General features: G+C 39.2%; 1 protein-coding gene and 1 pseudogene across 2 annotated transcripts in view; both read left to right on the plus strand.

The window, feature by feature from the left end:
* TMEM5 (transmembrane protein 5) overlaps positions 1–11,897 on the plus strand; it is a 32,944-nt gene that overhangs the window by 7,929 nt on the left and 13,118 nt on the right. The gene's annotated exons all lie outside the window — the stretch shown is intronic.
* LOC105502615 lies at positions 7,904–9,844 on the plus strand (annotated as a pseudogene). Its single transcript, XR_001000363.1, has one exon. The product of XR_001000363.1 is annotated as an importin subunit alpha-1 pseudogene (transcript).

The raw sequence follows: 11,897 nt of genomic DNA on the forward strand, positions 1-11,897 counted from the left end.
GATTACAGGCTTGAGCCACCGCGCCCGGCCCAAAAAGTATTTCTTAAATAAGACCTGAAAGTCAAAACTACTCCTTAATCCATGGGCTGCAGAATGGATATTTTGTTAGCAGGTATGAGGACATGAATCTGTCCATCTCCATCAGATCTCTTGGGTGACCAGATGCATTGTCAATGAGCAGTAATATTTTGAAAGGAATCCTTTTTTCTGAGCAGTACTTCTCAATACTAAGCTTAAAATATTCAGTAAACCATGGTGTGAACAGATGTTGCTGTCATCTAGGCTTTGTTCCATTTATAGGGCACAGGCAGAGTAGATTTAGGATAGTTCTTAAAGGTCCTAGGATTTTCAGAATGATAAATGAGCATTGGCTTCAACTTAAAAGTCACCAGCTACATTTAGCCCCTAATAAGAGAATCAGCCTGTCTTTTGAAGCTTTGAAGCCAGGCATTGACTTCTCTCTATGAAAGTCCTAGATGCCATCTTTTGCTGATATAAAGCTGTTTCATCTGCATTGAAAATCTGTTGTCTAGTGTAGCCACCTTCAGCAATGAAGATCTTAGCTAGATCTTCTGGATAACTTGCTGCAGCTTCTACATTAGCACTTGCTGCTTCACCTTGCATTTGTATGTTATGGAAATGGCTTCTTTCCTTAAACTTCATGAACCAACCTCTGGTAATGTCAGACTTTTCTCCTGCAGCTTCTCACCTTTCTCAACCTTCATAGAATTGAAAAGAGTGGAGGCCTTGCTCTGGATTAGGCTTTGGCTTTAGGGAATGTTGTGGCTGGTTTGATCCTCTATCCAGACTATTAAACCTTTCTCCATATGAGCAGTAAGACTATATCACCTTCACATCATTCATGTTGTTCACTGGAGTAGCACTTTTCATTTCCTTCAATAACTTTTCCTTTCCATTCCCACCTTGGCTGTTTGGCACAAGAGGCCTAGCTTTCAGCTTGCCTCAGCTTTTGACATGCCTTCCTCACTAAGCTTAATTATTTCTAGCTTTTGGTTGCAAGCTTCTCTAACCCACTTTATTTTATTGTTGTTGTTGTTCTGTTTTGTTTTGTCTTAGACTTTTAGCAGCCTGAAGCCATGGTTTTTAGTATCTGTCTTTAGTAATAAGCAGAAAAGAGAGATAAGGAAGGGGCTTTACTGGCCCTACCAGAAGCAGAAACTAAGAATCCATGCCTATATTCTCTCCCTCGGACACTCCTGAAAGTGAGAGACTTGCGACTCTTCCTTTCACCTAGAGGGTATTATAGGGTTACTAATTATAGGGAACACTTAGAGGGCATTATAGGGTTATTAATTGGCCTAATAGTGTTGTGTCTCAGGGAATAGGGAGGCCCAAGGAGATGGGGAGAAATGGGGGAATACTGGTTGGTGGAGCAGTAAGACCACACACACAGCATGTATCTGTTAAGTTTGCCATCAGATCTTGTAAGACTTATTCACTATTATGAGAACAGTACAAGAAAGACCTGTCCCCATGATTCAATTACTTCCCACCAGGTACCTCCCACAACATGTGGGAATTGCGAGCACTACAATTCCGGATGAGATATGGGTGGGGACACAGCCAAACCATATCACCGTCTCATAGTGAGCACATGCCGTTGGAAAGTGGTACCAATAGAATTGCTTGACTGGGGATCACCACAAACTTGCAATTTGTAAAACACTCTTTATTTGCAAAGTACAATAAAGTGAAGCACAATAAAATAAGGTGTGCTGGTATTATGGCCAAAGAGTAATACCGTTTCCTCTTAGAATTTAAGAGAACTATATGCAAGAAAGGTCACCATTGTATGAGGTTTTTTTAAACAGCTTATTAAAGTGTTAGGTTCGTCAAAAATAGCGTACATAATTTATCCAAAATTAATAAGCTTTTATGCATTCTTGAGTTGAATCAGCTACATGGGTACTAACTTAAGTGTTTCCACACATTCACCATCCTTATTTGACCAAAAGTGAATCAGAAGTAATGGCTCACCTTGAAGATACTGGAAGAATTTCTAAGTACTGTTAAGATACTTGTTGAAAATAAGTGTAAATATATTTTGTTTAAATAAACAAATGAGCTTATATCATTTAATTGTAGCCTCGAGACAATTCTAAGACAGAAGTAGAAAGGATATCATCAGTGTTGCAGGGCTTATCAGGCTCAGGATTGCTGCAACACATAGGCCCAAAGAATGAATTCCAGCATACCAAATAAATGATATAGAATGGAGAGAGAGCCGCCAGTCAGGCCATGTGTTTGTATTGGTTTGACTGACACATTCTTTCATTATAGGCAGGCTACAAGTGATAACCAATTATTTGAGGGTTGATTACATATGGAACCATAATATGGCATTTAATTATATGTAGTGCTTTTAACTCTATTTCAGAAAGAAAGACAGAAATATGACTCCTTATTCACCACTGAATCAGTAACATCATCCATAGGCTGTGCTCAGATTAATGCATGAATACATACAGGGCAAACTGAACTTCTGGATGAGCCTGATGAAGCCCTGTCACTTCTGGGCAGCGTCGCATGTGACTCAGTTATTGAGAGCACAGACTCTGGAGCCAGACTATCTTAGTTCAAATTCTTTTATTTTTTTGAAACAGAGTCTTGCTCTGTCACCCAGGCTGGAGTGCAGTGGTGCAGTCTCGGCTCACTGCAACCTCCACCTCCCAGGTTCAAGCGATTCTCCTGCCTCAGCCTCCCAAATAGCTGCGATTATAGGCGCCCATCACCACTCCTGGCTAACTGACCTCATGATCCGCCTGACTCGGCCTCCGAAACTGCTGGGATTACAGGTGTGAGCCACCGCGCCTGGCCTAGTTCAAATTCTTCTGTCACTTTGCTGTCTGACCTTGGGCAAGTTTTTTAACCTGTTTCAGTTTCCTCACATTTAAGGCAAATAATAGTTCATATTTCACAGGATTATTCCAAAGATTAAATGTGTTAATAAATTACAGGGCTTACAATATAGTATCTAACACGTAATAATCACTATAGAAGTCTTGTTGCTATTTTCTTATTTTTAGTGTTACTTAACTAAGTACTGCAACATCTTCCTACAAGCAGTTATCCTTTTTCTGTTTCCATTACTGTCTCTTATCCCTCCATCATGTACCTGCCCATAAATGCGTTATTGATACATTCTTTATATTAATATGTTCAATTCAGTTTTAAGCTAGCCTGAGACCCATTCTGTCTCTTGAAGGAACTTTGCCTACCACTAGTCATAACCATCATATGTTGATTTACAGTTTAATATCATAGGACAATTTTATTTTTAATTTCTTAGGAGGAAGCTTACTTCTACTCAGCGTGGCTTTTGCTCATCCCCCAAAGACTGCCTTCAGAATCCTATCATTTCTCTGTATAGTCATTACCACAGGCTTATAAATGTCTACTCATTCGGTAAAACAAAAGGTAGATCATAAATTATTGTTATCAAGATTCGATTATAACATCTTCAATGAGCATCTGCTGCTTATGAAAGAGTTGAACTTATTTCCAAAGATCATGATAGAATAAAACATGTCAGATGGCATTTTTAGAATTTCCAGACATTACTTTCGTAAGAAGTTAGCTCACTATGAATGAAAGCGTTTATAGGTAACATTAATGGTTAATGACATGACATTTATTTAGGTCAAATGCTGGAGCATAAATCAGTGCAGATCCCAAATAAAATTTTCATTGGTAAACAAAGACAAACAGTTTTTCAGAATGCCACATTTATTCTTTTAATGTTAAAATATCCTTTAAAAAATAGTAGTGATAGTGATGGCCAATGCTTATAAAGAGCTTACTGTGCGCCAAACAGTTCTATACACTTAATAACTTAATTTGTTTAATCCTTACCACAACCCAATGAAGTATCATTGTTTACATTTTGCAAGTTAGGAAACTAAGACACAAAGAGATTAAATAACTTCCCCACAGCCACAAACTAATAATTATAACAAATAACATCTAACATTTACCTAGCTCTTACTATGTTTGAGACTCTATTATTCAGTGCTCACAAGGATCCATGAAGCAGGTACTGTGCTTACCTCGTTTGAGCACTGAAAGGCTAAGTACCTGGCCTAAGGTTACATACTTCTAATTAGTGGGTAAAGCCAAAAGTCAAGCACTACACTCTTGACTAAGGGACTATTCTGAGTAAGAGGCAGTCGGGATTTTTATTTTTAATGTCTTAAAAAGTTGATGATTCTGTATTGGTCCCTAAAGATCATTTTCAGTTTTTTGTAGTAAGTGGCATCTTGAAATCTAAGAACTAATGAACTAAGCAGTGTCCTAGAGTAACAACTCTGAGTTCACACCTTATCCAGTGTAATATTTAGAAACATTGTTTTAAAAATGCACTATTTTGATATATTTTTGGTTTGGCAGAAGACAGCTGCTGAAACTCTCTGTCATCACTCCTGTTCAGCCAAAGTCTCACCCAAACCCATGTAGTCAAGATAAAGAAATGAGAAATTGCCAGCTCTTGGCTCTTATGCCTCTTCAAAGATTAATGAGCATTCAGGCTGCTTAGAAGGCATCCAGCTGTGGGTGAGATTGGCTTCCAGCCTGGCAGAGTAAACACTGAGGCCCACAGTCTTGTCCCAGCTCTGCTGCTGGCATGCTATGAGATTTCCCAGCCTTCTGGGGTCTTATTGTCTTATTTTAAAATGGAAAGAATCCTGAGTCAACAGTAACATTGAAGTAGTTGCTGTGTTCCAGGGGCTTTTACAGATATTAGCTCAGTGAATTTTAATCCTCACAACCACCCTGTGCAGCTGGTGGTATTACTCCCATTTTGCAAATGAAAACCTTGATGTTCTGAGAGAGTAAATGACTAGTAAACAGTAAAGATGGGATTGAGCCATGGTCCTTCCTTTAACATGATAGGTTAATCCACATGATCTAGAAGTCACCTCCAATATTAAATATACTCGATTCTATAATGTCATGTTGAATTATTTTCTTTTTAAGAGATGGGGGTCTTGCTATGTTGCCCAGACTGGAGTGCAGTGACTGTTCACAGACAAGATCATAGCATACTACAGCCTCAAACTCCTGGGCTCCAGAGATCCTCCTGCCCCAGCCTTCTGAGTAGCTGGAAATATAGGTATGCAACACTGGCCTGGCATCATGCTGAATTCTTAAATGGAGTCATTTTTAGAAATTCTTATTAATGCTTTGGGTCTAGAATTTTTTTCCTAATCTGCTACAACCCAGTTATAACCTCATCTTGACTTTTAAATGTTTTTAGATTTTAATATCCTCTTTATAGTAATTTAATTATAATTTTGCCATAATCCCTGTTAACTGTGATTTAACTTTTGCACATCTAATGTGCCCAATTCTTGATTATCTTTCAAAGTTTTTAATTTTTTTAACTGTGTGACTTTTCAGGGTTATGTTTACTACTTAGTGAATTTTAGGCATAGGGTGCACAGTGCATGTATATACTTGAAGGGTTCTCTGATGCTTTTGCTTACACAAACTAAATTAATAGCCCCCTTTTGCTATACTCATAATTATAAAAAAAAGAGTGAAGTGCTGCAATAAAAGCATACCTGATACGTGAAATTATAATAGAAGCAAATAAAAAAGAAAACCTTTTCTCCCCTAAATCTAATATATAATATTTCTACAATAGACATTCATCTCTTGGTGATACATTTAGGAGATTTTATATACTTAGGAAACTAAAATTGCCTTTAGCTACAGGTAAGCTGCCTAAATAGTAGTAGAAATGGAGAGAAGTGGGATGCAAAACAAATATTTACGACCAAAAGGAATAACAACTTAGCTGTCTTTGAAAAGATAAATTTGATTCACATAGGATAGTATTATATTATTTTCTCTTCAGAACACAATTTGTCATAGAATGGATCATAAATAGTGTGAATGAACACTGAATAATTTTTTTAGATTATCGCCCTTACCTACAAAGAACTTTGGTATAGATAAAAATTAGAATATCAAGTAAACAACTTCTTACAATACTGAAGCCTACTTAATAAGAGAATTGCTATTGCTTGAATCAGTCATCGGCTGATGACTCATCTCTTAAATTAGGCCTCAACTACAGAGCAAGGAGATCCTTGCTTGGAGGGTTATGTATGATATAAGAGAAAGGAGGTCGCCATCAGTGAAAGGTCTTTCTTGTAGCCTTTAAGTGATAACTTTTCATGTTACTGGTACACTCCAGTAGGATTTTCTGGGGCCAGCTAAATCTACCTAGCATGAATTCCAAAATGCCACATCATAAGATAGACTCTTCACAGTTGGAGGTCTAGCCCTTACTCCCATTTCCTCTCTCTGTTGATGTGTAGCTGCTGTAGGACATTCAGATCTCTATTATAGTCCACTCTGCTCTGTTCATTACCCAAGGAAATGGTTTCTCCACAGTTCTTGTTCTCAGTTTCTTACTAAGTTGTCAGTCATATTGCTTAAAACTTTGACCACCAAAATATCATTGCTCCCTAGGTTGGGAAAATGTATTTATACTGGCATTAAATGTATAATTCTTCAAAAATTAAAATATTAAATAAATTGAGAGGTCAAAGTATCCATTAATTCATTTTCTACTAAATAATTGTTGAGCACCTCCTAATGTTTAATTTATTTCCCCTTTCCTCCTTCCTAGTCTATGGAAATGGGCATTAGTATTTCCTTGAAAACTCAGACAAACTAATAGCTGAAGGGGGTAGTGGATTTATTTATAAAGTTATTAATTTATGTACTGCTTGGAGCAACATAAGTAATATCTTATTCCTAAAGGGCTTTTCAACTGGGCATGGTGGCTCACTCCCATAATCCCAGCACTGTGGGAGGCCAAGGCAGGAGGATCACTTGAGCCTGGGAGTTTGAGGTCAGCCTGGGCAACATAGTGAAACCCCATGTTTTTTCATTTAAAAAAAAATTAAAACAGAGGGCCTTTCCATAGTTTTCACTGTAGTAGAATAAATAAATATCTGATTTGTCAGCAAAATATGTGAACGCAAGATCTTATGATAACCTCACCTGGGAAGTAAAAAATACCTGTATTTTGATATGTTAATATATGGGTGATAGAACAAGCTGCAGAGGAGGCTAAAAATTTATTTTTAAAATATCAAAATATAGACTGGGCGTGGTAGCTCCCGCCTGTAATCCCAGCACTTTGGGAGGCCAAAGCAGGCAGATCATTTGAGCTCAGGAGTTTGAGACCAGCCTAGGCAACATGGAGAAACTGTATCTCTACAAGAAATACAAAAATGAGCGCCTGTTGTCCCAGCTACTTTTGGGGCTGAGGTGGGAGAATAGCTTGAGCCTGGGAGGTCAAGGCTGCAAGTGAGCTGTGATCACGTGACTGCTTTCCTGCCTGGGCGACAGACCCTGTGTCAAAAAAAAAAAAGGAAAGAAGAAGAAGGGCCAGGCATAGTGGCTCACACCTGGAATCCCAGCAGTTTGGGAGGCTGAGGTAGGAGGATTGCTTGAGCCCAGGGGCTCAAGACCAGCCTAGGAAACATGGTGAAACCCTGTCTCTACAAAAAACACAAAAACTGTGTGTGTGGCAGCACAAACCTGTAGTCCCAGCTACTAGGGAGGATCACTTGAGCCTGCGAGGTCAAGGCTGCAGTGAGCCTAGATTGCACCACTGCACTCCAGCCTGGGTGACAGAGCGAGACTGTGCCTCAAAAAAAAAATACTACTAAAATATAAAAGTTGGGCTATTTCTATGTTTATAACACCTTTCCTTAATGAGAGCTGAATTCATAGGCTGTGTCATTCAAAATGTATAATAATTGAACCCAATGTTAAATATAACGCCAGACTCATTTCTCCTCTATTTGAGCATTTATCTATATGAACTTTAATCTACAGCCATTTAAACTGCTAATATTTGACACGGTCTTTGAGCTAAGTCGAGTTGGACCCTTTGAGCGCAGCCGTCCCACAGCCGCTGATTCCCCGCTTCGCCTCCCGTGGAAGCCCAGGCCTGCTTTGCAGCTTTCTCCCTTTGTCTCATAACCATGTCCACCAACGAGAATGCTAATACACCAGCTGCCCGTCTTCACAGATTCAAGAACAAGGGAAAAGACAGTACAGAAATGAGGCGTCGCAGAATAGAGGTCAATGTGGAGCTGAGGAAAGCTAAGAAGGATGACCAGATGCTGAAGAGGAGAAACGTAAGCTCATTTCCTGATGATGCTACTTCTCCGCTGCAGGAAAACCGCAACAACCAGGGTACTGTAAATTGGTCTGTTGATGACATTGTCAAAGGCATAAATAGCAGCAATGTGGAAAATCAGTCCAAGCTACTCAAGCTGCCAGGAAACTACTTTCTAGAGAAAAACAGCCCCCCATAGACAACATAATCCGGGCTGGTTTGATTCCAAAATTTGTGTCCTTCTTGGGCAGAACTGATTGTAGTCCCATTCAGTTTGAGTCTGCTTGGGCACTCACAAACATTGCTTCTGGGACATCAGAACAGACCAAGGCTGTGGTAGATGGAGGTGCCATCCCAGCATTCATCTCTCTGTTGGCATCTCCTCACATCAGTGAACAAGCCATCTGGGCTCTAGGAAACATTGCAGGTGACGGCTCAGTGTTCCGAGACTTGGTTATTAAGTATGGTGCAGTTGACCCACTGTTGGCTCTCCTTGCGGTTCCTGATATGTCATCTTTAGCATGTGGCTACTTACATAATCTTACCTGGACACTTTCAAATCTTTGCCGCAACAAGAATCCTGCACCCCCGATAGATGCTATTGAGCAGATTCTTCCTACCTTAGTTCGGCTCCTGCATCATGATGACCCAGAAGTATTAGCAGATACCTGCTGGGCTATTTCCTACCTTACTGACGGTCCAAATGAACGAATTGACATGGTCGTGAAAACAGGAGTTGTGCCCCACCTTGTGAAGCTTCTAGGAGCTTCTGAATTGCCAATTGTGACTCCTGCCCTAAGAGCCATAGGGAATATTGTCACTGGTACAGATGAACAGACTCAGGTTGTAATTGATGCAGGAGCACTCGCTGTCTTTCCCAGCCTGCTCACCAACCCCAAAACTAACATTCAGAAGGAAGCTACATGGACAATGTCAAACATCACAGCTGGCCGTCAGGACCAGATACAGCAAGTTGTGAATCATGGATTAGTCCCATTCCTTGTCAGTGTTCTCTCTAAGGCAGATTTTAAGACACAAAAGGAGGCTGTATGGGCCGTGACCAACTATACTAGTGGTGGAACAGTTGAGCAGATTGTGTACCTCGTTCTCTGTGGCATAATAGAACCGTTGATGAACCTCTTAACTGCAAAAGATACCAAGATTATTCTGGTTATCCTGGATGCCATTTCAAATATCTTTCAGGCTGCTGAGAAACTAGGTGAAACTGAGAAACTTAGTATAATGATTGAAGAATGTGGCGGCTTAGACAAAATTGAAGCTCTACAAAACCATGAAAATGAGTCTGTGTATAAGGCTTCGTTAAGCTTAATTGAGAAGTATTTCTCTGTAGAGGAAGAGGAAGATCAAAACGTTGTGCCGGAAACTACCTCTGAAGGCTACACTTTCCAAGTTCAGGATGGGGCTCCTGGGACCTTTACCTTTTAGATCACGTAGCTGAGGCACACATTTGTTGCGTACCATGGTATTTTGTCTTGTTGTTTCTCTACTAAGAACTCTTTTTAAATGTGGTTTGTTATTGTAGCACTTTTTACACTGAAACTATACTTGAACAGTTCCAACTGTACATACTGTATGAAGCTTGTCCTCTGACTAGGTTTCTGATTTCTATGTGGAATTTCATATCTTGCAGCATCCTGTAAATAAACATTAAAGTCCGCCCTTCACTCCAAAAAAATAAATAAATAAATAAACTGCTAATACTTAAATATACCCAAATTATTTCCTATAAAATTATAGGAAATTGTTTTTTAATGTTTTAATTTTTTAACTTATTTTTGAAATAATTTTAGACTTAACAAAAATATTGCAAAAATGGTACCAAAAAAAATCCGTTATACCTTTCATCCAGATTCCTCAAATGCTAACATCTTACATAATTACAGTATAATTATTTTTTTCAGGAAAACAACATTGATATAAAACTATTATCTAATTTACACATACATTCCCACTGCTGTCTCTTTTCTGGCCCAGTTTCCAATCCAGAGTCACATGGTGTGCTTGGTTTCATATCTCCTTGGCTTCAGCCAGTCTGTGACAGTTTCTCAGTCTTTGTTGACCTTGTGACTTATGAAGAGTACTGCCCATTTACTTTGTAGAATGTCCTTTAGTTTGGGTTTGTCTGATGTTTCTCACAGTTCAATTCAGGTTACGTATTTTGGTTCCGAATACCTCAGAAACAACATTGTGTCATCCTCAGTGTGTCATATTTGTTCCCATTACTGATTATGTTAACTTTGATCACTTGGCTAAGGTGCAGTCTGCCTGGTTTGTTCACTGTAAAGTTACTGTTTTTCCCATTGTCATTTTTACTAGGAGATTCTCTGGGACCGTGTAAATAACCTGTTTTTCAATATGATTACAAGGTCCCAGAGTATCTCCCTTTCACCCACAAATTTTAGCACCCACATAAATACCCAAAGACAAATAATGAAACAAATGCCATTCGTTGAATCAGTCATCAGCTGATTATTCATCTCTTAAATTAGGCCTCATCTTCAGGACAAGGAGTAAAATGTTTAGTAGTCTTAAACGTTTGAATTTCAAGAAACAAAATAAAAGGAGCACATAATTTGAATATATGAATTATTTTGGAACAAAGAATTAAATTGTTTGTTATATGGAAATAAATACATAAAAACAACCAAGAAAACCTCATAAAAATCCCCAGAATTACGGGATAAAAATTTAAAAATAAAGTGCAATCCCAATAAGACTTTAGTGTTGACCATTCATTAGAAAAAAAGGCTACTGCAATAGTCCTGTCAATAAAAAAAGAAGAAATTGATAAAATAAAAAAGCCAACTATTAGAAGAGTTTAGGGCCGGGTGCGGTGGCTGGCCATGCTCAGTGACTCATGCCTGTAATCCCAGCACTTTGGGAGGCTGAGACAGGCAGATCACCTGAGGTCTGGAGTTTGAGACCAGCCTGGCCAACATGGTGAAACCCTGTCTCTATTAAAACTACAAAAATTATCCAAGTGTGGTGGCACACACCTGTAGTCCTAGCTACTTGGGCTACTTGGGAGATGAGACAGGAGAATTGCTTAAACGCAGAAGGCAGGGGTTGCAGTGAGCAGAGATTGTACCATTGCACTCCAGCCTAGGTGACAAGAGTGAAATGCTGTCTCAAAAAAAAAAAAAGGAGTTTAGGAGTCAAAAAATTTTTTAAAAAGTAAGTAACAGGCCAAGTGTGGTGGCTAACGCATGTAATCCCAGAACTTTGGGAGGCTGAGGTGGGTGGATCACCTGAGGTCAGGAGTTCGAGACCAGCCTGGCCAACATGGTGAAACCCTGTCTCTATTAAAAACACAGACAAAAAAAATTAACTGGGTGTGGTGGTGTGCGCTTGTAATCCCAGCTACTTGGGAGGCTAAGGCAGGCTAGAACCTGGGAGGCGAAGGTTTCAGTGAGCTGAGATCGCACCATTGCACTCCAGCCTGGGGATCAAGAACAAAACTCCATCTCAAAAAAAAAAAAAAAAAAGAATGAATCAATATAGTCATTCCTTGGTGTATGTGGGGGATCGATTTGGGGGCAGTATGCCAAAATCTGCACATAATCAAGTTCTGCAGTATAGGAACAGTTGGTCCTACCTTTTAGTAAGGTTTTGCGTCCTGCTAATACTGTATTTTCCATCAATTTGGTTGAAAAAAAAATCAGTGTATAAGTGGACCTGTGCATTCCAAACCTGTGTTAAGGGTCACCTGTATATT

This window comes from Colobus angolensis, unplaced genomic scaffold, assembly GCF_000951035.1.
Source record: "Colobus angolensis palliatus isolate OR3802 unplaced genomic scaffold, Cang.pa_1.0 Scaffold80, whole genome shotgun sequence".
NCBI lineage: Eukaryota > Metazoa > Chordata > Mammalia > Primates > Cercopithecidae > Colobus > Colobus angolensis.